The sequence below is a fragment of the Pristiophorus japonicus genome, chromosome 1, assembly GCF_044704955.1.
Source record: "Pristiophorus japonicus isolate sPriJap1 chromosome 1, sPriJap1.hap1, whole genome shotgun sequence".
Taxonomy (NCBI): Eukaryota; Metazoa; Chordata; class Chondrichthyes; family Pristiophoridae; genus Pristiophorus; species Pristiophorus japonicus.
Window position 1 is genome coordinate 476,691,010 of NC_091977.1, and position 26,806 is coordinate 476,717,815.

The window sequence follows — 26,806 nt, forward strand, 5'->3', positions numbered from 1 at the left end:
CTGAAAGAAAGTGCTGCCTCTTTTCATGCATTGCTGCTCAAAGGCACTCCCTGCTGACACACAGATGCAAGTGTTCAAGCAAAACGGCGAAGGCACTGTCCTGTGCCTCAGCTGCAACATGTTCAGCTGTAAACTGCTCGTCATATTAAGAGCTCTGCCTTCAACGAATTGCCACTTACCACACACATACATACTTCAAAAGAATGCTCACTGCTTCAAGCCGGAGTGCAACCAACTACCTAAGCACGACTTTGCTTTGCTTTGTTTTCTACTGCACTGCTCCGCTCTCCCACCTGTGAATCGAAGGGATGCGACAGAGGTGCCTCTCTTTGGTGATTGTCTGCCTCATGCCTTGGAATCTGCCCGTCCTGTGCACCTGCTGATGTCGCAGCTATTTTTCACAGACTGGGCCAGTGGCGCAATGGATAACGCGTCTGACTACGGATGAGAAGATTGTAGGTTCGACTCCTACCTGGCTCGAGTATTTTTGCAATCTTTGCATTATGGCTTTGGATGCCACGTAAGCGAACATATTTGGTCAAACTGTCCAGCTCTTAAACTGGGAAGTACCTTCTTAGTGCAGTAGGCAGCACGTCAGTCTCGTTATCTGAAGGTCCTCAGTTCAATCCTTAGAGAAGGCATTGATACTTGTAAAGATGTTTTTCCTTCTTTCCATTTCAGCTGCATGCATGCAAAAATCGAGAAGTTTTGCTGCGACAGCACACCAAAGGATTTGATGTCCCTCAGCCTGCGGTGACCTTCAGAAGCAGATGGGCTCACCCACACCTGACACAACTCTTGTGTCTGAACTATTAACTGAGCCAAAAGAACAGTGGAGAATGCAGGCATTGATCCCACTGCCTCACACATGCAAAGTAAGCGCTCTCCCATTTGAGCAAATTCCCCATTCACATCTGGTATTAGCTCCCAGTTTGCATCTGACTCGCCCCTTATCACTTGCCTCCTCGCTTCCACGACCAGCAGAAATCTCCTGCTTCAGGTTGGCCTGCTCCCTGAACACTTTTCATGCTTTGCTCCAATCGACGTTACTGAGCAATAGCAAGCGAGCAAGGGCAGGACTGGAAGCCACGGATATGGTGAAAGACGCCAAGAAGAGCTCGAGCCTGCGGAAGGGAAGCGAGTTGAGCGTAACGTCGCAGCCGCCACGAGCGTGAGGGAGCAAGCGAGAGGCCTGTCTGACTGATGGACAGATGATTCTATTGCCTGAGGCTTTGCCTGAAAGAAAGTGCTGCCTCTTTTCATGCATTGCTGCTCAAAGGCACTCCCTGCTGACACACAGATGCAAGTGTTCAAGCAAAACGGCGAAGGCACTGTCCTGTGCCTCAGCTGCAACATGTTCAGCTGTAAACTGCTCGTCATATTAAGAGCTCTGCCTTCAGCGAATTGCCACTTACCACACACATACATACTTCAAAAGAATGCTCACTGCTTCAAGCCGGAGTGCAACCAACTACCTAAGCACGACTTTGCTTTGCTTTGTTTTCTACTGCACTGCTCCGCTCTCCCACCTGTGAATCGAAGGGATGCGACAGAGGTGCCTCTCTTTGGTGATTGTCTGCCTCATGCCTTGTAATCTGCCCGTCCTGTGCACCTGCTGATGTCGCAGCTAGTTTTCACAGACTGGGCCAGTGGCGCAATGGATAACGCGTCTGACTACGGATCAGAAGATTGTAGGTTCGACTCCTACCTGGCTCGAGTATTTTTGCAATCCTTGCCACGTAAGCGAACATATTTGGTCAAACTGTCCAGCTCTTAAACTGGTAAGTACCTTCTTAGTGCAGTAGGCAGCACGTCAGTCTCATAATCTGAAGGTCCTGAATTCAATCTTAGAAAAGGCATTGATACTTGTAAAGATGTTTTTCTTTCTTTCCATTTCAGCTGCATGCATGCAAAAATCGAGAAGTTTTGCTGCGACAGCACACCAAAGGATTTGATGTCCCTCAGCCTGCGGTGACCTTCAGAAGCAGATGGGCTCACCCACACCTGACACAACTCTTGTGTCTGAACTATTAACTGAGCCAAAAGAACAGTGGAGAATGCAGGCATTGATCCCACTGCCTCACACATGCAAAGTAAGCGCTCTCCCATTTGAGCAAATTCCCCATTCACATCTGGTATTAGCTCCCAGTTTGCATCTGACTCGCCCCTTATCACTTGCCTGCTCGCTTCCACGACCAGCAGAAATCTCCTGCTTCAGGTTGGCCTGCTCCCTGAACACTTTTCATGCTTTGCTCCAATCGACGTTACTGAGCAATAGCAAGCGAGCAAGGGCAGGACTGGAAGCCACGGATATGGTGAAAGACGCCAAGAAGAGCTCGAGCCTGCGGAAGGGAAGCGAGTTGAGCGTAACGTCGCAGCCGCCACGAGCGTGAGGGAGCAAGCGAGAGGCCTGTCTGACTGATGGACAGATGATTCTATTGCCTGAGGCTTTGCCTGAAAGAAAGTGCTGCCTCTTTTCATGCATTGCTGCTCAAAGGCACTCCCTGCTGACACACAGATGCAAGTGTTCAAGCAAAACGGCGAAGGCACTGTCCTGTGCCTCAGCTGCAACATGTTCAGCTGTAAACTGCTCGTCATATTAAGAGCTCTGCCTTCAACGAATTGCCACTTACCACACACATACATACTTCAAAAGAATGCTCACTGCTTCAAGCCGGAGTGCAACCAACTACCTAAGCACGACTTTGCTTTGCTTTGTTTTCTACTGCACTGCTCCGCTCTCCCACCTGTGAATCGAAGGGATGCGACAGAGGTGCCTCTCTTTGGTGATTGTCTGCCTCATGCCTTGTAATCTGCCCGTCCTGTGCACCTGCTGATGTCGCAGCTAGTTTTCACAGACTGGGCCAGTGGCGCAATGGATAACGCGTCTGACTACGGATCAGAAGATTGTAGGTTCGACTCCTACCTGGCTCGAGTATTTTTGCAATCTTTGCCACGTAAGCGAACATATTTGGTCAAACTGTCCAGCTCTTAAACTGGGAAGTACCTTCTTAGTGCAGTAGGCAGCACGTCAGTCTCATAATCTTAAGGTCCTCAGTTCAATCCTTAGAAAAGGCATTGATACTTGTAAAGATGTTTTTCCTTCTTTCCATTTCAGCTGCATGCATGCAAAAATCGAGAAGTTTTGCTGCGACAGCACACCAAAGGATTTGATGTCCCTCAGCCTGCGGTGACTTTCAGAAGCAGATGGGCTCACCCACACCTGACACAACTCTTGTGTCTGAACTATTAACTGAGCCAAAAGAACAGTGGAGAATGCAGGCATTGATCCCACTGCCTCACACATGCAAAGTAAGCGCTCTCCCATTTGAGCAAATTCCCCATTCACATCTGGTATTAGCTCCCAGTTTGCATCTGACTTGCCCCTTATCACTTGCCTCCTCGCTTCCACGACCAGCAGAAATCTCCTGCTTCAGGTTGGACTGCTCCCTGAACACTTTTCATGCTTTGCTCCAATCGACGTTACTGAGCAATAGCAAGCGAGCAAGGGCAGGACTGGAAGCCACGGATATGGTGAAAGACGCCAAGAAGAGCTCGAGCCTGCGGAAGGGAAGCGAGTTGAGCATAACGTCGCAGCCGCCACGAGCGTGAGGGAGCAAGCGAGAGGCCTGTCTGACTGATGGACAGATGATTCTATTGCCTGAGGCTTTGCCTGAAAGAAAGTGCTGCCTCTTTTCATGCATTGCTGCTCAAAGGCACTCCCTGCTGACACACAGATGCAAGTGTTCAAGCAAAACGGCGAAGGCACTGTCCTGTGCCTCAGCTGCAACATGTTCAGCTGTAAACTGCTCGTCATATTAAGAGCTCTGCCTTCAACGAATTGCCACTTACCACACACATACATACTTCAAAAGAATGCTCACTGCTTCAAGCCGGAGTGCAACCAACTACCTAAGCACGACTATGCTTTGCTTTGTTTTCTACTGCACTGCTCCGCTCTCCCACCTGTGAATCGAAGGGATGCGACAGAGGTGCCTCTCTTTGGTGATTGTCTGCCTCATGCCTTGTAATCTGCCCGTCCTGTGCACCTGCTGATGTCGCAGCTATTTTTCACAGACTGGGCCAGTGGCGCAATGGATAACGCGTCTGACTACGGATGAGAAGATTGTAGGTTCGACTCCTACCTGGCTCGAGTATTTTTGCAATCTTTGCATTATGGCTTTGGATGCCACGTAAGCGAACATATTTGGTCAAACTGTCCAGCTCTTAAACTGGGAAGTACCTTCTTAGTGCAGTAGGCAGCACGTCAGTCTCGTTATCTGAAGGTCCTCAGTTCAATCCTTAGAGAAGGCATTGATACTTGTAAAGATGTTTTTCCTTCTTTCCATTTCAGCTGCATGCATGCAAAAATCGAGAAGTTTTGCTGCGACAGCACACCAAAGGATTTGATGTCCCTCAGCCTGCGGTGACCTTCAGAAGCAGATGGGCTCACCCACACCTGACACAACTCTTGTGTCTGAACTATTAACTGAGCCAAAAGAACAGTGGAGAATGCAGGCATTGATCCCACTGCCTCACACATGCAAAGTAAGCGCTCTCCCATTTGAGCAAATTCCCCATTCACATCTGGTATTAGCTCCCAGTTTGCATCTGACTCGCCCCTTATCACTTGCCTGCTCGCTTCCACGACCAGCAGAAATCTCCTGCTTCAGGTTGGCCTGCTCCCTGAACACTTTTCATGCTTTGCTCCAATCGACGTTACTGAGCAATAGCAAGCGAGCAAGGGCAGGACTGGAAGCCACGGATATGGTGAAAGACGCCAAGAAGAGCTCGAGCCTGCGGAAGGGAAGCGAGTTGAGCGTAACGTCGCAGCCGCCACGAGCGTGAGGGAGCAAGCGAGAGGCCTGTCTGACTGATGGACAGATGATTCTATTGCCTGAGGCTTTGCCTGAAAGAAAGTGCTGCCTCTTTTCATGCATTGCTGCTCAAAGGCACTCCCTGCTGACACACAGATGCAAGTGTTCAAGCAAAACGGCGAAGGCACTGTCCTGTGCCTCAGCTGCAACATGTTCAGCTGTAAACTGCTCGTCATATTAAGAGCTCTGCCTTCAACGAATTGCCACTTACCACACACATACATACTTCAAAAGAATGCTCACTGCTTCAAGCCGGAGTGCAACCAACTACCTAAGCACGACTTTGCTTTGCTTTGTTTTCTACTGCACTGCTCCGCTCTCCCACCTGTGAATCGAAGGGATGCGACAGAGGTGCCTCTCTTTGGTGATTGTCTGCCTCATGCCTTGTAATCTGCCCGTCCTGTGCACCTGCTGATGTCGCAGCTAGTTTTCACAGACTGGGCCAGTGGCGCAATGGATAACGCGTCTGACTACGGATCAGAAGATTGTAGGTTTGACTCCTACCTGGCTCGAGTATTTTTGCAATCTTTGCATTATGGCTTTGGATGCCACGTAAGCGAACATATTTGGTCAAACTGTCCAGCTCTTAAACTGGGAAGTACCTTCTTAGTGCAGTAGGCAGCACGTCAGTCTCATAATCTGAAGGTCCTGAATTCAATCCTTAGAAAAGGCATTGATACTTGTAAAGATGTTTTTCTTTCTTTCCATTTCAGCTGCATGCATGCAAAAATCGAGAAGTTTTGCTGCGACAGCACACCAAAGGATTTGATGTCCCTCAGCCTGCGGTGACCTTCAGAAGCAGATGGGCTCACCCACACCTGACACAACTCTTGTGTCTGAACTATTAACTGAGCCAAAAGAACAGTGGAGAATGCAGGCATTGATCCCACTGCCTCACACATGCAAAGTAAGCGCTCTCCCATTTGAGCAAATTCCCCATTCACATCTGGTATTAGCTCCCAGTTTGCATCTGACTCGCCCCTTATCACTTGCCTGCTCGCTTCCACGACCAGCAGAAATCTCCTGCTTCAGGTTGGCCTGCTCCCTGAACACTTTTCATGCTTTGCTCCAATCGACGTTACTGAGCAATAGCAAGCGAGCAAGGGCAGGACTGGAAGCCACGGATATGGTGAAAGACGCCAAGAAGAGCTCGAGCCTGCGGAAGGGAAGCGAGTTGAGCCGCCACGAGCGTGAGGGAGCAAGCGAGAGGCCTGTCTGACTGATGGACAGATGATTCTATTGCCTGAGGCTTTGCCTGAAAGAAAGTGCTGCCTCTTTTCATGCATTGCTGCTCAAAGGCACTCCCTGCTGACACACAGATGCAAGTGTTCAAGCAAAACGGCGAAGGCACTGTCCTGTGCCTCAGCTGCAACATGTTCAGCTGTAAACTGCTCGTCATATTAAGAGCTCTGCCTTCAGCGAATTGCCACTTACCACACACATACATACTTCAAAAGAATGCTCACTGCTTCAAGCCGGAGTGCAACCAACTACCTAAGCACGACTTTGCTTTGCTTTGTTTTCTACTGCACTGCTCCGCTCTCCCACCTGTGAATCGAAGGGATGCGACAGAGGTGCCTCTCTTTGGTGATTGTCTGCCTCATGCCTTGTAATCTGCCCGTCCTGTGCACCTGCTGATGTCGCAGCTATTTTTCACAGACTGGGCCAGTGGCGCAATGGATAACACGTCTGACTACGGATCAGAAGATTGTAGGTTCGACTCCTACCTGGCTTGAGTATTTTTGCAATCTTTGCATTATGGCTTTGGATGCCACGTAAGCGAACATATTTGGTCAAACTGTCCAGCTCTTAAACTGGGAAGTACCTTCTTAGTGCAGTAGGCAGCACGTCAGTCTCATAATCTTAAGGTCCTGAGTTCAATCCTTAGAAAAGGCATTGATACTTGTAAAGATGTTTTTCCTTCTTTCCATTTCAGCTGCATGCATGCAAAAATCGAGAAGTTTTGCTGCGACAGCACACCAAAGGATTTGATGTCCCTCAGCCTGCGGTGACTTTCAGAAGCAGATGGGCTCACCCACACCTGACACAACTCTTGTGTCTGAACTATTAACTGAGCCAAAAGAACAGTGGAGAATGCAGGCATTGATCCCACTGCCTCACACATGCAAAGTAAGCGCTCTCCCATTTGAGCAAATTCCCCATTCACATCTGGTATTAGCTCCCAGTTTGCATCTGACTCGCCCCTTATCACTTGCCTCCTCGCTTCCACGACCAGCAGAAATCTCCTGCTTCAGGTTGGCCTGCTCCCTGAACACTTTTCATGCTTTGCTCCAATCGACGTTACTGAGCAATAGCAAGCGAGCAAGGGCAGGACTGGAAGCCACGGATATGGTGAAAGACGCCAAGAAGAGCTCGAGCCTGCGGAAGGGAAGCGAGTTGAGCCGCCACGAGCGTGAGGGAGCAAGCGAGAGGCCTGTCTGACTGATGGACAGATGATTCTATTGCCTGAGGCTTTGCCTGAAAGAAAGTGCTGCCTCTTTTCATGCATTGCTGCTCAAAGGCACTCCCTGCTGACACACAGATGCAAGTGTTCAAGCAAAACGGCGAAGGCACTGTCCTGTGCCTCAGCTGCAACATGTTCAGCTGTAAACTGCTCGTCATATTAAGAGCTCTGCCTTCAGCGAATTGCCACTTACCACACACATACATACTTCAAAAGAATGCTCACTGCTTCAAGCCGGAGTGCAACCAACTACCTAAGCACGACTTTGCTTTGCTTTGTTTTCTACTGCACTGCTCCGCTCTCCCACCTGTGAATCGAAGGGATGCGACAGAGGTGCCTCTCTTTGGTGATTGTCTGCCTCATGCCTTGTAATCTGCCCGTCCTGTGCACCTGCTGATGTCGCAGCTAGTTTTCACAGACTGGGCCAGTGGCGCAATGGATAACGCGTCTGACTACGGATCAGAAGATTGTAGGTTCGACTCCTACCTGGCTCGAGTATTTTTGCAATCTTTGCCACGTAAGCGAACATATTTGGTCAAACTGTCCAGCTCTTAAACTGGGAAGTACCTTCTTAGTGCAGTAGGCAGCACGTCAGTCTCATAATCTTAAGGTCTTCAGTTCAATCCTTAGAAAAGGCATTGATACTTGTAAAGATGTTTTTCCTTCTTTCCATTTCAGCTGCATGCATGCAAAAATCGAGAAGTTTTGCTGCGACAGCACACCAAAGGATTTGATGTCCCTCAGCCTGCGGTGACTTTCAGAAGCAGATGGGCTCACCCACACCTGACACAACTCTTGTGTCTGAACTATTAACTGAGCCAAAAGAACAGTGGAGAATGCAGGCATTGATCCCACTGCCTCACACATGCAAAGTAAGCGCTCTCCCATTTGAGCAAATTCCCCATTCACATCTGGTATTAGCTCCCAGTTTGCATCTGACTTGCCCCTTATCACTTGCCTCCTCGCTTCCACGACCAGCAGAAATCTCCTGCTTCAGGTTGGACTGCTCCCTGAACACTTTTCATGCTTTGCTCCAATCGACGTTACTGAGCAATAGCAAGCGAGCAAGGGCAGGACTGGAAGCCACGGATATGGTGAAAGACGCCAAGAAGAGCTCGAGCCTGCGGAAGGGAAGCGAGTTGAGCATAACGTCGCAGCCGCCACGAGCGTGAGGGAGCAAGCGAGAGGCCTGTCTGACTGATGGACAGATGATTCTATTGCCTGAGGCTTTGCCTGAAAGAAAGTGCTGCCTCTTTTCATGCATTGCTGCTCAAAGGCACTCCCTGCTGACACACAGATGCAAGTGTTCAAGCAAAACGGCGAAGGCACTGTCCTGTGCCTCAGCTGCAACATGTTCAGCTGTAAACTGCTCGTCATATTAAGAGCTCTGCCTTCAACGAATTGCCACTTACCACACACATACATACTTCAAAAGAATGCTCACTGCTTCAAGCCGGAGTGCAACCAACTACCTAAGCACGACTTTGCTTTGCTTTGTTTTCTACTGCACTGCTCCGCTCTCCCACCTGTGAATCGAAGGGATGCGACAGAGGTGCCTCTCTTTGGTGATTGTCTGCCTCATGCCTTGGAATCTGCCCGTCCTGTGCACCTGCTGATGTCGCAGCTATTTTTCACAGACTGGGCCAGTGGCGCAATGGATAACGCGTCTGACTACGGATGAGAAGATTGTAGGTTCGACTCCTACCTGGCTCGAGTATTTTTGCAATCTTTGCATTATGGCTTTGGATGCCACGTAAGCGAACATATTTGGTCAAACTGTCCAGCTCTTAAACTGGGAAGTACCTTCTTAGTGCAGTAGGCAGCACGTCAGTCTCGTTATCTGAAGGTCCTCAGTTCAATCCTTAGAGAAGGCATTGATACTTGTAAAGATGTTTTTCCTTCTTTCCATTTCAGCTGCATGCATGCAAAAATCGAGAAGTTTTGCTGCGACAGCACACCAAAGGATTTGATGTCCCTCAGCCTGCGGTGACCTTCAGAAGCAGATGGGCTCACCCACACCTGACACAACTCTTGTGTCTGAACTATTAACTGAGCCAAAAGAACAGTGGAGAATGCAGGCATTGATCCCACTGCCTCACACATGCAAAGTAAGCGCTCTCCCATTTGAGCAAATTCCCCATTCACATCTGGTATTAGCTCCCAGTTTGCATCTGACTCGCCCCTTATCACTTGCCTCCTCGCTTCCACGACCAGCAGAAATCTCCTGCTTCAGGTTGGCCTGCTCCCTGAACACTTTTCATGCTTTGCTCCAATCGACGTTACTGAGCAATAGCAAGCGAGCAAGGGCAGGACTGGAAGCCACGGATATGGTGAAAGACGCCAAGAAGAGCTCGAGCCTGCGGAAGGGAAGCGAGTTGAGCGTAACGTCGCAGCCGCCACGAGCGTGAGGGAGCAAGCGAGAGGCCTGTCTGACTGATGGACAGATGATTCTATTGCCTGAGGCTTTGCCTGAAAGAAAGTGCTGCCTCTTTTCATGCATTGCTGCTCAAAGGCACTCCCTGCTGACACACAGATGCAAGTGTTCAAGCAAAACGGCGAAGGCACTGTCCTGTGCCTCAGCTGCAACATGTTCAGCTGTAAACTGCTCGTCATATTAAGAGCTCTGCCTTCAGCGAATTGCCACTTACCACACACATACATACTTCAAAAGAATGCTCACTGCTTCAAGCCGGAGTGCAACCAACTACCTAAGCACGACTTTGCTTTGCTTTGTTTTCTACTGCACTGCTCCGCTCTCCCACCTGTGAATCGAAGGGATGCGACAGAGGTGCCTCTCTTTGGTGATTGTCTGCCTCATGCCTTGTAATCTGCCCGTCCTGTGCACCTGCTGATGTCGCAGCTAGTTTTCACAGACTGGGCCAGTGGCGCAATGGATAACGCGTCTGACTACGGATCAGAAGATTGTAGGTTCGACTCCTACCTGGCTCGAGTATTTTTGCAATCCTTGCCACGTAAGCGAACATATTTGGTCAAACTGTCCAGCTCTTAAACTGGTAAGTACCTTCTTAGTGCAGTAGGCAGCACGTCAGTCTCATAATCTGAAGGTCCTGAATTCAATCTTAGAAAAGGCATTGATACTTGTAAAGATGTTTTTCTTTCTTTCCATTTCAGCTGCATGCATGCAAAAATCGAGAAGTTTTGCTGCGACAGCACACCAAAGGATTTGATGTCCCTCAGCCTGCGGTGACCTTCAGAAGCAGATGGGCTCACCCACACCTGACACAACTCTTGTGTCTGAACTATTAACTGAGCCAAAAGAACAGTGGAGAATGCAGGCATTGATCCCACTGCCTCACACATGCAAAGTAAGCGCTCTCCCATTTGAGCAAATTCCCCATTCACATCTGGTATTAGCTCCCAGTTTGCATCTGACTCGCCCCTTATCACTTGCCTGCTCGCTTCCACGACCAGCAGAAATCTCCTGCTTCAGGTTGGCCTGCTCCCTGAACACTTTTCATGCTTTGCTCCAATCGACGTTACTGAGCAATAGCAAGCGAGCAAGGGCAGGACTGGAAGCCACGGATATGGTGAAAGACGCCAAGAAGAGCTCGAGCCTGCGGAAGGGAAGCGAGTTGAGCGTAACGTCGCAGCCGCCACGAGCGTGAGGGAGCAAGCGAGAGGCCTGTCTGACTGATGGACAGATGATTCTATTGCCTGAGGCTTTGCCTGAAAGAAAGTGCTGCCTCTTTTCATGCATTGCTGCTCAAAGGCACTCCCTGCTGACACACAGATGCAAGTGTTCAAGCAAAACGGCGAAGGCACTGTCCTGTGCCTCAGCTGCAACATGTTCAGCTGTAAACTGCTCGTCATATTAAGAGCTCTGCCTTCAACGAATTGCCACTTACCACACACATACATACTTCAAAAGAATGCTCACTGCTTCAAGCCGGAGTGCAACCAACTACCTAAGCACGACTTTGCTTTGCTTTGTTTTCTACTGCACTGCTCCGCTCTCCCACCTGTGAATCGAAGGGATGCGACAGAGGTGCCTCTCTTTGGTGATTGTCTGCCTCATGCCTTGTAATCTGCCCGTCCTGTGCACCTGCTGATGTCGCAGCTAGTTTTCACAGACTGGGCCAGTGGCGCAATGGATAACGCGTCTGACTACGGATCAGAAGATTGTAGGTTCGACTCCTACCTGGCTCGAGTATTTTTGCAATCTTTGCCACGTAAGCGAACATATTTGGTCAAACTGTCCAGCTCTTAAACTGGGAAGTACCTTCTTAGTGCAGTAGGCAGCACGTCAGTCTCATAATCTTAAGGTCCTCAGTTCAATCCTTAGAAAAGGCATTGATACTTGTAAAGATGTTTTTCCTTCTTTCCATTTCAGCTGCATGCATGCAAAAATCGAGAAGTTTTGCTGCGACAGCACACCAAAGGATTTGATGTCCCTCAGCCTGCGGTGACTTTCAGAAGCAGATGGGCTCACCCACACCTGACACAACTCTTGTGTCTGAACTATTAACTGAGCCAAAAGAACAGTGGAGAATGCAGGCATTGATCCCACTGCCTCACACATGCAAAGTAAGCGCTCTCCCATTTGAGCAAATTCCCCATTCACATCTGGTATTAGCTCCCAGTTTGCATCTGACTTGCCCCTTATCACTTGCCTCCTCGCTTCCACGACCAGCAGAAATCTCCTGCTTCAGGTTGGACTGCTCCCTGAACACTTTTCATGCTTTGCTCCAATCGACGTTACTGAGCAATAGCAAGCGAGCAAGGGCAGGACTGGAAGCCACGGATATGGTGAAAGACGCCAAGAAGAGCTCGAGCCTGCGGAAGGGAAGCGAGTTGAGCATAACGTCGCAGCCGCCACGAGCGTGAGGGAGCAAGCGAGAGGCCTGTCTGACTGATGGACAGATGATTCTATTGCCTGAGGCTTTGCCTGAAAGAAAGTGCTGCCTCTTTTCATGCATTGCTGCTCAAAGGCACTCCCTGCTGACACACAGATGCAAGTGTTCAAGCAAAACGGCGAAGGCACTGTCCTGTGCCTCAGCTGCAACATGTTCAGCTGTAAACTGCTCGTCATATTAAGAGCTCTGCCTTCAGCGAATTGCCACTTACCACACACATACATACTTCAAAAGAATGCTCACTGCTTCAAGCCGGAGTGCAACCAACTACCTAAGCACGACTTTGCTTTGCTTTGTTTTCTACTGCACTGCTCCGCTCTCCCACCTGTGAATCGAAGGGATGCGACAGAGGTGCCTCTCTTTGGTGATTGTCTGCCTCATGCCTTGTAATCTGCCCGTCCTGTGCACCTGCTGATGTCGCAGCTATTTTTCACAGACTGGGCCAGTGGCGCAATGGATAACGCGTCTGACTACGGATGAGAAGATTGTAGGTTCGACTCCTACCTGGCTCGAGTATTTTTGCAATCTTTGCATTATGGCTTTGGATGCCACGTAAGCGAACATATTTGGTCAAACTGTCCAGCTCTTAAACTGGGAAGTACCTTCTTAGTGCAGTAGGCAGCACGTCAGTCTCGTTATCTGAAGGTCCTCAGTTCAATCCTTAGAGAAGGCATTGATACTTGTAAAGATGTTTTTCCTTCTTTCCATTTCAGCTGCATGCATGCAAAAATCGAGAAGTTTTGCTGCGACAGCACACCAAAGGATTTGATGTCCCTCAGCCTGCGGTGACCTTCAGAAGCAGATGGGCTCACCCACACCTGACACAACTCTTGTGTCTGAACTATTAACTGAGCCAAAAGAACAGTGGAGAATGCAGGCATTGATCCCACTGCCTCACACATGCAAAGTAAGCGCTCTCCCATTTGAGCAAATTCCCCATTCACATCTGGTATTAGCTCCCAGTTTGCATCTGACTCGCCCCTTATCACTTGCCTCCTCGCTTCCACGACCAGCAGAAATCTCCTGCTTCAGGTTGGCCTGCTCCCTGAACACTTTTCATGCTTTGCTCCAATCGACGTTACTGAGCAATAGCAAGCGAGCAAGGGCAGGACTGGAAGCCACGGATATGGTGAAAGACGCCAAGAAGAGCTCGAGCCTGCGGAAGGGAAGCGAGTTGAGCGTAACGTCGCAGCCGCCACGAGCGTGAGGGAGCAAGCGAGAGGCCTGTCTGACTGATGGACAGATGATTCTATTGCCTGAGGCTTTGCCTGAAAGAAAGTGCTGCCTCTTTTCATGCATTGCTGCTCAAAGGCACTCCCTGCTGACACACAGATGCAAGTGTTCAAGCAAAACGGCGAAGGCACTGTCCTGTGCCTCAGCTGCAACATGTTCAGCTGTAAACTGCTCGTCATATTAAGAGCTCTGCCTTCAGCGAATTGCCACTTACCACACACATACATACTTCAAAAGAATGCTCACTGCTTCAAGCCGGAGTGCAACCAACTACCTAAGCACGACTTTGCTTTGCTTTGTTTTCTACTGCACTGCTCCGCTCTCCCACCTGTGAATCGAAGGGATGCGACAGAGGTGCCTCTCTTTGGTGATTGTCTGCCTCATGCCTTGTAATCTGCCCGTCCTGTGCACCTGCTGATGTCGCAGCTAGTTTTCACAGACTGGGCCAGTGGCGCAATGGATAACGCGTCTAACTACGGATCAGAAGATTGTAGGTTCGACTCCTACCTGGCTCGAGTATTTTTGCAATCTTTGCCACGTAAGCGAACATATTTGGTCAAACTGTCCAGCTCTTAAACTGGGAAGTACCTTCTTAGTGCAGTAGGCAGCACGTCAGTCTCGTTATCTGAAGGTCCTCAGTTCAATCCTTAGAGAAGGCATTGATACTTGTAAAGATGTTTTTCCTTCTTTCCATTTCAGCTGCATGCATGCAAAAATCGAGAAGTTTTGCTGCGACAGCACACCAAAGGATTTGATGTCCCTCAGCCTGCGGTGACCTTCAGAAGCAGATGGGCTCACCCACACCTGACACAACTCTTGTGTCTGAACTATTAACTGAGCCAAAAGAACAATGGAGAATGCAGGCATTGATCCCACTGCCTCACACATGCAAAGTAAGCGCTCTCCCATTTGAGCAAATTCCCCATTCACATCTGGTATTAGCTCCCAGTTTGCATCTGACTCGCCCCTTATCACTTGCCTCCTCGCTTCCACGACCAGCAGAAATCTCCTGCTTCAGGTTGGCCTGCTCCCTGAACACTTTTCATGCTTTGCTCCAATCGACGTTACTGAGCAATAGCAAGCGAGCAAGGGCAGGACTGGAAGCCACGGATATGGTGAAAGACGCCAAGAAGAGCTCGAGCCTGCGGAAGGGAAGCGAGTTGAGCGTAACGTCGCAGCCGCCACGAGCGTGAGGGAGCAAGCGAGAGGCCTGTCTGACTGATGGACAGATGATTCTATTGCCTGAGGCTTTGCCTGAAAGAAAGTGCTGCCTCTTTTCATGCATTGCTGCTCAAAGGCACTCCCTGCTGACACACAGATGCAAGTGTTCAAGCAAAACGGCGAAGGCACTGTCCTGTGCCTCAGCTGCAACATGTTCAGCTGTAAACTGCTCGTCATATTAAGAGCTCTGCCTTCAACGAATTGCCACTTACCACACACATACATACTTCAAAAGAATGCTCACTGCTTCAAGCCGGAGTGCAACCAACTACCTAAGCACGACTTTGCTTTGCTTTGTTTTCTACTGCACTGCTCCGCTCTCCCACCTGTAAATCGAAGGGATGCGACAGAGGTGCATCTCTTTGGTGATTGTCTGCCTCATGCCTTGTAATCTGCCCGTCCTGTGCACCTGCTGATGTCGCAGCTATTTTTCACAGACTGGGCCAGTGGCGCAATGGATAACGCGTCTGACTACGGATCAGAAGATTGTAGGTTCGACTCCTACCTGGCTCGAGTATTTTTGCAATCTTTGCCACGTAAGCGAATATATTTGGTCAAACTGTCCAGCTCTTAAACTGGGAAGTACCTTCTTAGTGCAGTAGGCAGCACGTCAGTCTCATAATCTGAAGGTCCTGAATTCAATCCTTAGAAAAGGCATTGATACTTGTAAAGATGTTTTTCTTTCTTTCCATTTCAGCTGCATGCATGCAAAAATCGAGAAGTTTTGCTGCGACAGCACACCAAAGGATTTGATGTCCCTCAGCCTGCGGTGACCTTCAGAAGCAGATGGGCTCACCCACACCTGACACAACTCTTGTGTCTGAACTATTAACTGAGCCAAAAGAACAGTGGAGAATGCAGGCATTGATCCCACTGCCTCACACATGCAAAGTAAGCGCTCTCCCATTTGAGCAAATTCCCCATTCACATCTGGTATTAGCTCCCAGTTTGCATCTGACTCGCCCCTTATCACTTGCCTGCTCGCTTCCACGACCAGCAGAAATCTCCTGCTTCAGGTTGGCCTGCTCCCTGAACACTTTTCATGCTTTGCTCCAATCGACGTTACTGAGCAATAGCAAGCGAGCAAGGGCAGGACTGGAAGCCACGGATATGGTGAAAGACGCCAAGAAGAGCTCGAGCCTGCGGAAGGGAAGCGAGTTGAGCCGCCACGAGCGTGAGGGAGCAAGCGAGAGGCCTGTCTGACTGATGGACAGATGATTCTATTGCCTGAGGCTTTGCCTGAAAGAAAGTGCTGCCTCTTTTCATGCATTGCTGCTCAAAGGCACTCCCTGCTGACACACAGATGCAAGTGTTCAAGCAAAACGGCGAAGGCACTGTCCTGTGCCTCAGCTGCAACATGTTCAGCTGTAAACTGCTCGTCATATTAAGAGCTCTGCCTTCAGCGAATTGCCACTTACCACACACATACATACTTCAAAAGAATGCTCACTGCTTCAAGCCGGAGTGCAACCAACTACCTAAGCACGACTTTGCTTTGCTTTGTTTTCTACTGCACTGCTCCGCTCTCCCACCTGTGAATCGAAGGGATGCGACAGAGGTGCCTCTCTTTGGTGATTGTCTGCCTCATGCCTTGTAATCTGCCCGTCCTGTGCACCTGCTGATGTCGCAGCTATTTTTCACAGACTGGGCCAGTGGCGCAATGGATAACACGTCTGACTACGGATCAGAAGATTGTAGGTTCGACTCCTACCTGGCTTGAGTATTTTTGCAATCTTTGCATTATGGCTTTGGATGCCACGTAAGCGAACATATTTGGTCAAACTGTCCAGCTCTTAAACTGGGAAGTACCTTCTTAGTGCAGTAGGCAGCACGTCAGTCTCATAATCTTAAGGTCCTGAGTTCAATCCTTAGAAAAGGCATTGATACTTGTAAAGATGTTTTTCCTTCTTTCCATTTCAGCTGCATGCATGCAAAAATCGAGAAGTTTTGCTGCGACAGCACACCAAAGGATTTGATGTCCCTCAGCCTGCGGTGACTTTCAGAAGCAGATGGGCTCACCCACACCTGACACAACTCTTGTGTCTGAACTATTAACTGAGCCAAAAGAACAGTGGAGAATGCAGGCATTGATCCCACTGCCTCACACATGCAAAGTAAGCGCTCTCCCATTTGAGCAAATTCCCCATTCACATCTGGTATTAGCTCCCAGTTTGCATCTGACTCGCCCCTTATCACTTGCCTCCTCGCTTCCACGACCAGCAGAAATCTCCTGCTTCAGGTTGGCCTGCTCCCTGAACACTTTTCATGCTTTGCTCCAATCGACGTTACTGAGCAATAGCAAGCGAGCAAGGGCAGGACTGGAAGCCACGGATATGGTGAAAGACGCCAAGAAGAGCTCGAGCCTGCGGAAGGGAAGCGAGTTGAGCCGCCACGAGCGTGAGGGAGCAAGCGAGAGGCCTGTCTGACTGATGGACAGATGATTCTATTGCCTGAGGCTTTGCCTGAAAGAAAGTGCTGCCTCTTTTCATGCATTGCTGCTCAAAGGCACTCCCTGCTGACACACAGATGCAAGTGTTCAAGCAAAACGGCGAAGGCACTGTCCTGTGCCTCAGCTGCAACATGTTCAGCTGTAAACTGCTCGTCATATTAAGAGCTCTGCCTTCAGCGAATTGCCACTTACCACACACATACATACTTCAAAAGAATGCTCACTGCTTCAAGCCGGAGTGCAACCAACTACCTAAGCACGACTTTGCTTTGCTTTGTTTTCTACTGCACTGCTCCGCTCTCCCACCTGTGAATCGAAGGGATGCGACAGAGGTGCCTCTCTTTGGTGATTGTCTGCCTCATGCCTTGTAATCTGCCCGTCCTGTGCACCTGCTGATGTCGCAGCTAGTTTTCACAGACTGGGCCAGTGGCGCAATGGATAACGCGTCTGACTACGGATCAGAAGATTGTAGGTTCGACTCCTACCTGGCTCGAGTATTTTTGCAATCCTTGCCACGTAAGCGAACATATTTGGTCAAACTGTCCAGCTCTTAAACTGGGAAGTACCTTCTTAGTGCAGTAGGCAGCACGTCAGTCTCATAATCTGAAGGTCCTGAATTCAATCCTTAGAAAAGGCATTGATACTTGTAAAGATGTTTTTCTTTCTTTCCATTTCAGCTGCATGCATGCAAAAATCGAGAAGTTTTGCTGCGACAGCACACCAAAGGATTTGATGTCCCTCAGCCTGCGGTGACCTTCAGAAGCAGATGGGCTCACCCACACCTGACACAACTCTTGTGTCTGAACTATTAACTGAGCCAAAAGAACAGTGGAGAATGCAGGCATTGATCCCACTGCCTCACACATGCAAAGTAAGCGCTCTCCCATTTGAGCAAATTCCCCATTCACATCTGGTATTAGCTCCCAGTTTGCATCTGACTCGCCCCTTATCACTTGCCTGCTCGCTTCCACGACCAGCAGAAATCTCCTGCTTCAGGTTGGCCTGCTCCCTGAACACTTTTCATGCTTTGCTCCAATCGACGTTACTGAGCAATAGCAAGCGAGCAAGGGCAGGACTGGAAGCCACGGATATGGTGAAAGACGCCAAGAAGAGCTCGAGCCTGCGGAAGGGAAGCGAGTTGAGCGTAACGTCGCAGCCGCCACGAGCGTGAGGGAGCAAGCGAGAGGCCTGTCTGACTGATGGACAGATGATTCTATTGCCTGAGGCTTTGCCTGAAAGAAAGTGCTGCCTCTTTTCATGCATTGCTGCTCAAAGGCACTCCCTGCTGACACACAGATGCAAGTGTTCAAGCAAAACGGCGAAGGCACTGTCCTGTGCCTCAGCTGCAACATGTTCAGCTGTAAACTGCTCGTCATATTAAGAGCTCTGCCTTCAACGAATTGCCACTTACCACACACATACATACTTCAAAAGAATGCTCACTGCTTCAAGCCGGAGTGCAACCAACTACCTAAGCACGACTTTGCTTTGCTTTGTTTTCTACTGCACTGCTCCGCTCTCCCACCTGTGAATCGAAGGGATGCGACAGAGGTGCCTCTCTTTGGTGATTGTCTGCCTCATGCCTTGTAATCTGCCCGTCCTGTGCACCTGCTGATGTCGCAGCTATTTTTCACAGACTGGGCAAGTGGCGCAATGGATAACGCGTCTGACTACGGATCAGAAGATTGTAGGTTCGACTCCTACCTGGCTCGAGTATTTTTGCAATCTTTGCATTATGGCTTTGGATGCCACGTAAGCGAACATATTTGGTCAAACTGTCCAGCTCTTAAACTGGGAAGTACCTTCTTAGTGCAGTAGGCAGCATGTCAGTCTCATAATCTGAAGGTCCTGAGTTCAATCCTTAGAAAAGGCATTGATACTTGTAAAGATGTTTTTCCTTCTTTCCATTTCAGCTGCATGCATGCAAAAATCGAGAAGTTTTGCTGCGACAGCACACCAAAGGATTTGATGTCCCTCAGCCTGCGGTGACCTTCAGAAGCAGATGGGCTCACCCACACCTGACACAACTCTTGTGTCTGAACTATTAACTGAGCCAAAAGAACAGTGGAGAATGCAGGCATTGATCCCACTGCCTCACACATGCAAAGTAAGCGCTCTCCCATTTGAGCAAATTCCCCATTCACATCTGGTATTAGCTCCCAGTTTGCATCTGACTCGCCCCTTATCACTTGCCTGCTCGCTTCCACGACCAGCAGAAATCTCCTGCTTCAGGTTGGCCTGCTCCCTGAACACTTTTCATGCTTTGCTCCAATCGACGTTACTGAGCAATAGCAAGCGAGCAAGGGCAGGACTGGAAGCCACGGATATGGTGAAAGATGCCAAGAAGAGCTCGAGCCTGCGGAAGGGAAGCGAGTTGAGCCGCCACGAGCGTGAGGGAGCAAGCGAGAGGCCTGTCTGACTGATGGACAGATGATTCTATTGCCTGAGGCTTTGCCTGAAAGAAAGTGCTGCCTCTTTTCATGCATTGCTGCTCAAAGGCACTCCCTGCTGACACACAGATGCAAGTGTTCAAGCAAAACGGCGAAGGCACTGTCCTGTGCCTCAGCTGCAACATGTTCAGCTGTAAACTGCTCGTCATATTAAGAGCTCTGCCTTCAACGAATTGCCACTTACCACACACATACATACTTCAAAAGAATGCTCACTGCTTCAAGCCGGAGTGCAACCAACTACCTAAGCACGACTTTGCTTTGCTTTGTTTTCTACTGCACTGCTCCGCTCTCCCACCTGTGAATCGAAGGGATGCGACAGAGGTGCCTCTCTTTGGTGATTGTCTGCCTCATGCCTTGTAATCTGCCTGTCCTGTGCACCTGCTGATGTCGCAGCTATTTTTCACAGACTGGGCCAGTGGCGCAATGGATAACGCGTCTGACTACGGATCAGAAGATTGTAGGTTCGACTCCTACCTGGCTCGAGTATTTTTGCAATCTTTGCATTATGGCTTTGGATGCCACGTAAGCGAACATATTTGGTCAAACTGTCCAGCTCTTAAACTGGGAAGTACCTTCTTCGTGCAGTAGGCAGCATGTCAGTCTCATAATCTGAAGGTCCTGAGTTCAATCCTTAGAAAAGGCATTGATACTTGTAAAGATGTTTTTCCTTCTTTCCATTTCAGCTGCATGCATGCAAAAATCGAGAAGTTTTGCTGCGACAGCACACCAAAGGATTTGATGTCCCTCAGCCTGCGGTGACCTTCAGAAGCAGATGGGCTCACCCACACCTGACACAACTCTTGTGTCTGAACTATTAACTGAGTTAAAAGAACAGTGGAGAATGCAGGCATTGATCCCACTGCCTCACACATGCAAAGTAAGCGCTCTCCCATTTGAGCAAATTCCCCATTCACATCTGGTATTAGCTCCCAGTTTGCATCTGACTCGCCCCTTATCACTTGCCTCCTCGCTTCCACGACCAGCAGAAATCTCCTGCTTCAGGTTGGCCTGCTCCCTGAACACTTTTCATGCTTTGCTCCAATCGACGTTACTGAGCAATAGCAAGCGAGCAAGGGCAGGACTGGAAGCCACGGATATGGTGAAAGACGCCAAGAAGAGCTCGAGCCTGCGGAAGGGAAGCGAGTTGAGCGTAACGTCGCAGCCGCCACGAGCGTGAGGGAGCAAGCGAGAGGCCTGTCTGACTGATGGACAGATGATTCTATTGCCTGAGGCTTTGCCTGAAAGAAAGTGCTGCCTCTTTTCATGCATTGCTGCTCAAAGGCACTCCCTGCTGACACACAGATGCAAGTGTTCAAGCAAAACGGCGAAGGCACTGTCCTGTGCCTCAGCTGCAACATGTTCAGCTGTAAACTGCTCGTCATATTAAGAGCTCTGCCTTCAGCGAATTGCCACTTACCACACACATACATACTTCAAAAGAATGCTCACTGCTTCAAGCCGGAGTGCAACCAACTACCTAAGCACGACTTTGCTTTGCTTTGTTTTCTACTGCACTGCTCCGCTCTCCCACCTGTGAATCGAAGGGATGCGACAGAGGTGCCTCTCTTTGGTGATTGTCTGCCTCATGCCTTGTAATCTGCCCGTCCTGTGCACCTGCTGATGTCGCAGCTATTTTTCACAGACTGGGCCAGTGGCGCAATGGATAACGCGTCTGACTACGGATCAGAAGATTGTAGGTTCGACTCCTACCTGGCTCGAGTATTTTTGCAATCTTTGCATTATGGCTTTGGATGCCACGTAAGCGAACATATTTGGTCAAACTGTCCAGCTCTTAAACTGGGAAGTACCTTCTTAGTGCAGTAGGCAGCACGTCAGTCTCATAATCTGAAGGTCCTGAGTTCAATCCTTAGAAAAGGCATTGATACTTGTAAAGATGTTTTTCCTTCTTTCCATTTCAGCTGCATGCATGCAAAAATCGAGAAGTTTTGCAGCGACAGCACACCAAAGGATTTGATGTCCCTCAGCCTGCGGTGACCTTCAGAAGCAGATGGGCTCACCCACACCTGACACAACTCTTGTGTCTGAACTATTAACTGAGCCAAAAGAACAGTGGAGAATGCAGGCATTGATCCCACTGCCTCACACGTGCAAAGTAAGCGCTCTCCCATTTGAGCAAATTCCCCATTCACATCTGGTATTAGCTCCCAGTTTGCATCTGACTCGCCCCTTATCACTTGCCTGCTCGCTTCCACGACCAGCAGAAATCTCCTGCTTCAGGTTGGCCTGCTCCCTGAACACTTTTCATGCTTTGCTCCAATCGACGTTACTGAGCAATAGCAAGCGAGCAAGGGCAGGACTGGAAGCCACGGATATGGTGAAAGACGCCAAGAAGAGCTCGAGCCTGCGGAAGGGAAGCGAGTTGAGCGTAACGTCGCAGCCGCCACGAGCGTGAGGGAGCAAGCGAGAGGCCTGTCTGACTGATGGACAGATGATTCTATTGCCTGAGGCTTTGCCTGAAAGAAAGTGCTGCCTCTTTTCATGCATTGCTGCTCAAAGGCACTCCCTGCTGACACACAGATGCAAGTGTTCAAGCAAAACGGCGAAGGCACTGTCCTGTGCCTCAGCTGCAACATGTTCAGCTGTAAACTGCTCGTCATATTAAGAGCTCTGCCTTCAACGAATTGCCACTTACCACACACATACATACTTCAAAAGAATGCTCACTGCTTCAAGCCGGAGTGCAACCAACTACCTAAGCACGACTTTGCTTTGCTTTGTTTTCTACTGCACTGCTCCGCTCTCCCACCTGTGAATCGAAGGGATGCGACAGAGGTGCCTCTCTTTGGTGATTGTCTGCCTCATGCCTTGTAATCTGCCTGTCCTGTGCACCTGCTGATGTCGCAGCTATTTTTCACAGACTGGGCCAGTGGCGCAATGGATAACGCGTCTGACTACGGATCAGAAGATTGTAGGTTCGACTCCTACCTGGCTCGAGTATTTTTGCAATCTTTGCATTATGGCTTTGGATGCCACGTAAGCGAACATATTTGGTCAAACTGTCCAGCTCTTAAACTGGGAAGTACCTTCTTAGTGCAGTAGGCAGCACGTCAGTCTCATAATCTGAAGGTCCTGAGTTCAATCCTTAGAAAAGGCATTGATACTTGTAAAGATGTTTTTCCTTCTTTCCATTTCAGCTGCATGCATGCAAAAATCGAGAAGTTTTGCAGCGACAGCACACCAAAGGATTTGATGTCCCTCAGCCTGCGGTGACCTTCAGAAGCAGATGGGCTCACCCACACCTGACACAACTCTTGTGTCTGAACTATTAACTGAGCCAAAAGAACAGTGGAGAATGCAGGCATTAATCCCACTGCCTCACACGTGCAAAGTAAGCGCTCTCCCATTTGAGCAAATTCCCCATTCACATCTGGTATTAGCTCCCAGTTTGCATCTGACTCGCCCCTTATCACTTGCCTGCTCGCTTCCACGACCAGCAGAAATCTCCTGCTTCAGGTTGGCCTGCTCCCTGAACACTTTTCATGCTTTGCTCCAATCGACGTTACTGAGCAATAGCAAGCGAGCAAGGGCAGGACTGGAAGCCACGGATATGGTGAAAGACGCCAAGAAGAGCTCGAGCCTGCGGAAGGGAAGCGAGTTGAGCGTAACGTCGCAGCCGCCACGAGCGTGAGGGAGCAAGCGAGAGGCCTGTCTGACTGATGGACAGATGATTCTATTGCCTGAGGCTTTGCCTGAAAGAAAGTGCTGCCTCTTTTCATGCATTGCTGCTCAAAGGCACTCCCTGCTGACACACAGATGCAAGTGTTCAAGCAAAACGGCGAAGGCACTGTCCTGTGCCTCAGCTGCAACATGTTCAGCTGTAAACTGCTCGTCATATTAAGAGCTCTGCCTTCAACGAATTGCCACTTACCACACACATACATACTTCAAAAGAATGCTCACTGCTTCAAGCCGGAGTGCAACCAACTACCTAAGCACGACTTTGCTTTGCTTTGTTTTCTACTGCACTGCTCCGCTCTCCCACCTGTGAATCGAAGGGATGCGACAGAGGTGCCTCTCTTTGGTGATTGTCTGCCTCATGCCTTGTAATCTGCCCGTCCTGTGCACCTGCTGATGTCGCAGCTAGTTTTCACAGAGTGGGCCAGTGGCGCAATGGATAACGCGTCTGACTACGGATCAGAAGATTGTAGGTTCGACTCCTACCTGGCTCGAGTATTTTTGCAATCTTTGCATTATGGCTTTCGATGCCACGTAAGCGAACATATTTGGTCAAACTGTCCAGCTCTTAAACTGGGAAGTACCTTCTTCGTGCAGTAGGCAGCATGTCAGTCTCCTAATCTGAAGGTCCTGAGTTCAATCCTTAGAAAAGGCATTGATACTTGTAAAGATGTTTTTCCTTCTTTCCATTTCAGCTGCATGCATGCAAAAATCGAGAAGTTTTGCTGCGACAGCACACCAAAGGATTTGATGTCCCTCAGCCTGCGGTGACCTTCAGAAGCAGATGGGCTCACCCACACCTGACACAACTCTTGTGTCTGAACTATTAACTGAGCCAAAAGAACAGTGGAGAATGCAGGCATTGATCCCACTGCCTCACACATGCAAAGTAAGCGCTCTCCCATTTGAGCAAATTCCCCATTCACATCTGGTATTAGCTCCCAGTTTGCATCTGACTCGCCCCATATCACTTGCCTGCTCGCTTCCACGACCAGCAGAAATCTCCTGCTTCAGGTTGGCCTGCTCCCTGAACACTTTTCATGCTTTGCTCCAATCGACGTTACTGAGCAATAGCAAGCGAGCAAGGGCAGGACTGGAAGCCACGGATATGGTGAAAGACGCCAAGAAGAGCTCGAGCCTGCGGAAGGGAAGCGAGTTGAGCGTAACGTCGCAGCCGCCACGAGCGTGAGGGAGCAAGCGAGAGGCCTGTCTGACTGATGGACAGATGATTCTATTGCCTGAGGCTTTGCCTGAAAGAAAGTGCTGCCTCTTTTCATGCATTGCTGCTCAAAGGCACTCCCTGCTGACACACAGATGCAAGTGTTCAAGCAAAACGGCGAAGGCACTGTCCTGTGCCTCAGCTGCAACATGTTCAGCTGTAAACTGCTCGTCATATTAAGAGCTCTGCCTTCAGCGAATTGCCACTTACCACACACATACATACTTCAAAAGAATGCTCACTGCTTCAAGCCGGAGTGCAACCAACTACCTAAGCACGACTTTGCTTTGCTTTGTTTTCTACTGCACTGCTCCGCTCTCCCACCTGTGAATCGAAGGGATGCGACAGAGGTGCCTCTCTTTGGTGATTGTCTGCCTCATGCCTTGTAATCTGCCCGTCCTGTGCACCTGCTGATGTCGCAGCTATTTTTCACAGACTGGGCCAGTGGCGCAATGGATAACGCGTCTGACTACGGATCAGAAGATTGTAGGTTCGACTCCTACCTGGCTCGAGTATTTTTGCAATCTTTGCATTATGGCTTTGGATGCCACGTAAGCGAACATATTTGGTCAAACTGTCCAGCTCTTAAACTGGGAAGTACCTTCTTAGTGCAGTAGGCAGCACGTCAGTCTCATAATCTGAAGGTCCTGAGTTCAATCCTTAGAAAAGGCATTGATACTTGTAAAGATGTTTTTCCTTCTTTCCATTTCAGCTGCATGCATGCAAAAATCGAGAAGTTTTGCTGCGACAGCACACCAAAGGATTTGATGTCCCTCAGCCTGCGGTGACCTTCAGAAGCAGATGGGCTCACCCACACCTGACACAACTCTTGTGTCTGAACTATTAACTGAGCCAAAAGAACAGTGGAGAATGCAGGCATTGATCCCACTGCCTCACACGTGCAAAGTAAGCACTCTCCCATTTGAGCAAATTCCCCATTCACATCTGGTATTAGCTCCCAGTTTGCATCTGACTCGCCCCTTATCACTTGCCTGCTCGCTTCCACGACCAGCAGAAATCTCCTGCTTCAGGTTGGCCTGCTCCCTGAACACTTTTCATGCTTTGCTCCAATCGACGTTACTGAGCAATAGCAAGCGAGCAAGGGCAGGACTGGAAGCCACGGATATGGTGAAAGACGCCAAGAAGAGCTCGAGCCTGCGGAAGGGAAGCGAGTTGAGCGTAACGTCGCAGCCGCCACGAGCGTGAGGGAGCAAGCGAGAGGCCTGTCTGACTGATGGACAGATGATTCTATTGCCTGAGGCTTTGCCTGAAAGAAAGTGCTGCCTCTTTTCATGCATTGCTGCTCAAAGGCACTCCCTGCTGACACACAGATGCAAGTGTTCAAGCAAATCGGCGAAGGCACTGTCCTGTGCCTCAGCTGCAACATGTTCAGCTGTAAACTGCTCGTCATATTAAGAGCTCTGCCTTCAGCGAATTGCCACTTACCACACACATACATACTTCAAAAGAATGCTCACTGCTTCAAGCCGGAGTGCAACCAACTACCTAAGCACGACTTTGCATTGCTTTGTTTTCTACTGCACTGCTCCGCTCTCCCACCTGTGAATCGAAGGGATGCGACAGAGGTGCCTCTCTTTGGTGATTGTCTGCCTCATGCCTTGTAATCTGCCCGTCCTGTGCACCTGCTGATGTCGCAGCTATTTTTCACAGACTGGGCCAGTGGCGCAATGGATAACGCGTCTGACTACGGATCAGAAGATTGTAGGTTCGACTCCTACCTGGCTCGAGTATTTTTGCAATCTTTGCATTATGGCTTTGGATGCCACGTAAGCGAACATATTTGGTCAAACTGTCCAGCTCTTAAACTGGGAAGTACCTTCTTAGTGCAGTAGGCAGCACGTCAGTCTCATAATCTGAAGGTCCTGAGTTCAATCCTTAGAAAAGGCATTGATACTTGTAAAGATGTTTTTCCTTCTTTCCATTTCAGCTGCATGCATGCAAAAATCGAGAAGTTTTGCTGCGACAGCACACCAAAGGATTTGATGTCCCTCAGCCTGCGGTGACCTTCAGAAGCAGATGGGCTCACCCACACCTGACACAACTCTTGTGTCTGAACTATTAACTGAGCCAAAAGAACAGTGGAGAATGCAGGCATTGATCCCACTGCCTCACACATGCAAAGTAAGCGCTCTCCCATTTGAGCAAATTCCCCATTCACATCTGGTATTAGCTCCCAGTTTGCATCTGACTCGCCCCTTATCACTTGCCTGCTCGCTTCCACGACCAGCAGAAATCTCCTGCTTCAGGTTGGCCTGCTCCCTGAACACTTTTCATGCTTTGCTCCAATCGACGTTACTGA

At 49.4% G+C, this 26,806-nt stretch overlaps 22 non-coding genes across 22 annotated transcripts; all 22 read left to right on the forward strand.

Moving 5' to 3' along the window:
- Positions 1-407: 407 nt before the first annotated feature.
- trnar-acg (transfer RNA arginine (anticodon ACG)) lies at positions 408-480 on the forward strand. The gene has a single exon. It is a non-coding gene; the product is annotated as a tRNA-Arg (tRNA).
- Positions 481-1,643: 1,163 nt separating this feature from the next.
- Positions 1,644-1,716, forward strand: trnar-acg (transfer RNA arginine (anticodon ACG)). Its single transcript has one exon. It is a non-coding gene; the product is annotated as a tRNA-Arg (tRNA).
- A 1,145-nt stretch (positions 1,717-2,861) lies between these two features.
- trnar-acg (transfer RNA arginine (anticodon ACG)) lies at positions 2,862-2,934 on the forward strand. Its single transcript has one exon. It is a non-coding gene; the product is annotated as a tRNA-Arg (tRNA).
- Positions 2,935-4,080: 1,146 nt separating this feature from the next.
- On the forward strand, positions 4,081-4,153 carry trnar-acg (transfer RNA arginine (anticodon ACG)). Its single transcript has one exon. It is a non-coding gene; the product is annotated as a tRNA-Arg (tRNA).
- Positions 4,154-5,316: 1,163 nt separating this feature from the next.
- On the forward strand, positions 5,317-5,389 carry trnar-acg (transfer RNA arginine (anticodon ACG)). Its single transcript has one exon. It is a non-coding gene; the product is annotated as a tRNA-Arg (tRNA).
- Positions 5,390-6,539: 1,150 nt separating this feature from the next.
- trnar-acg (transfer RNA arginine (anticodon ACG)) lies at positions 6,540-6,612 on the forward strand. Its single transcript has one exon. It is a non-coding gene; the product is annotated as a tRNA-Arg (tRNA).
- A 1,150-nt stretch (positions 6,613-7,762) lies between these two features.
- On the forward strand, positions 7,763-7,835 carry trnar-acg (transfer RNA arginine (anticodon ACG)). The gene has a single exon. It is a non-coding gene; the product is annotated as a tRNA-Arg (tRNA).
- A 1,146-nt stretch (positions 7,836-8,981) lies between these two features.
- Positions 8,982-9,054, forward strand: trnar-acg (transfer RNA arginine (anticodon ACG)). Its single transcript has one exon. It is a non-coding gene; the product is annotated as a tRNA-Arg (tRNA).
- Positions 9,055-10,217: 1,163 nt separating this feature from the next.
- On the forward strand, positions 10,218-10,290 carry trnar-acg (transfer RNA arginine (anticodon ACG)). Its single transcript has one exon. It is a non-coding gene; the product is annotated as a tRNA-Arg (tRNA).
- A 1,145-nt stretch (positions 10,291-11,435) lies between these two features.
- trnar-acg (transfer RNA arginine (anticodon ACG)) lies at positions 11,436-11,508 on the forward strand. The gene has a single exon. It is a non-coding gene; the product is annotated as a tRNA-Arg (tRNA).
- Positions 11,509-12,654: 1,146 nt separating this feature from the next.
- trnar-acg (transfer RNA arginine (anticodon ACG)) lies at positions 12,655-12,727 on the forward strand. The gene has a single exon. It is a non-coding gene; the product is annotated as a tRNA-Arg (tRNA).
- A 1,163-nt stretch (positions 12,728-13,890) lies between these two features.
- trnar-acg (transfer RNA arginine (anticodon ACG)) lies at positions 13,891-13,963 on the forward strand. The gene has a single exon. It is a non-coding gene; the product is annotated as a tRNA-Arg (tRNA).
- A 1,146-nt stretch (positions 13,964-15,109) lies between these two features.
- Positions 15,110-15,182, forward strand: trnar-acg (transfer RNA arginine (anticodon ACG)). The gene has a single exon. It is a non-coding gene; the product is annotated as a tRNA-Arg (tRNA).
- A 1,133-nt stretch (positions 15,183-16,315) lies between these two features.
- trnar-acg (transfer RNA arginine (anticodon ACG)) lies at positions 16,316-16,388 on the forward strand. The gene has a single exon. It is a non-coding gene; the product is annotated as a tRNA-Arg (tRNA).
- A 1,150-nt stretch (positions 16,389-17,538) lies between these two features.
- Positions 17,539-17,611, forward strand: trnar-acg (transfer RNA arginine (anticodon ACG)). Its single transcript has one exon. It is a non-coding gene; the product is annotated as a tRNA-Arg (tRNA).
- Positions 17,612-18,757: 1,146 nt separating this feature from the next.
- trnar-acg (transfer RNA arginine (anticodon ACG)) lies at positions 18,758-18,830 on the forward strand. The gene has a single exon. It is a non-coding gene; the product is annotated as a tRNA-Arg (tRNA).
- A 1,150-nt stretch (positions 18,831-19,980) lies between these two features.
- On the forward strand, positions 19,981-20,053 carry trnar-acg (transfer RNA arginine (anticodon ACG)). The gene has a single exon. It is a non-coding gene; the product is annotated as a tRNA-Arg (tRNA).
- A 1,163-nt stretch (positions 20,054-21,216) lies between these two features.
- On the forward strand, positions 21,217-21,289 carry trnar-acg (transfer RNA arginine (anticodon ACG)). The gene has a single exon. It is a non-coding gene; the product is annotated as a tRNA-Arg (tRNA).
- Positions 21,290-22,452: 1,163 nt separating this feature from the next.
- trnar-acg (transfer RNA arginine (anticodon ACG)) lies at positions 22,453-22,525 on the forward strand. The gene has a single exon. It is a non-coding gene; the product is annotated as a tRNA-Arg (tRNA).
- Positions 22,526-23,688: 1,163 nt separating this feature from the next.
- trnar-acg (transfer RNA arginine (anticodon ACG)) lies at positions 23,689-23,761 on the forward strand. Its single transcript has one exon. It is a non-coding gene; the product is annotated as a tRNA-Arg (tRNA).
- Positions 23,762-24,924: 1,163 nt separating this feature from the next.
- On the forward strand, positions 24,925-24,997 carry trnar-acg (transfer RNA arginine (anticodon ACG)). The gene has a single exon. It is a non-coding gene; the product is annotated as a tRNA-Arg (tRNA).
- Positions 24,998-26,160: 1,163 nt separating this feature from the next.
- On the forward strand, positions 26,161-26,233 carry trnar-acg (transfer RNA arginine (anticodon ACG)). The gene has a single exon. It is a non-coding gene; the product is annotated as a tRNA-Arg (tRNA).
- Positions 26,234-26,806: the final 573 nt, after the last annotated feature.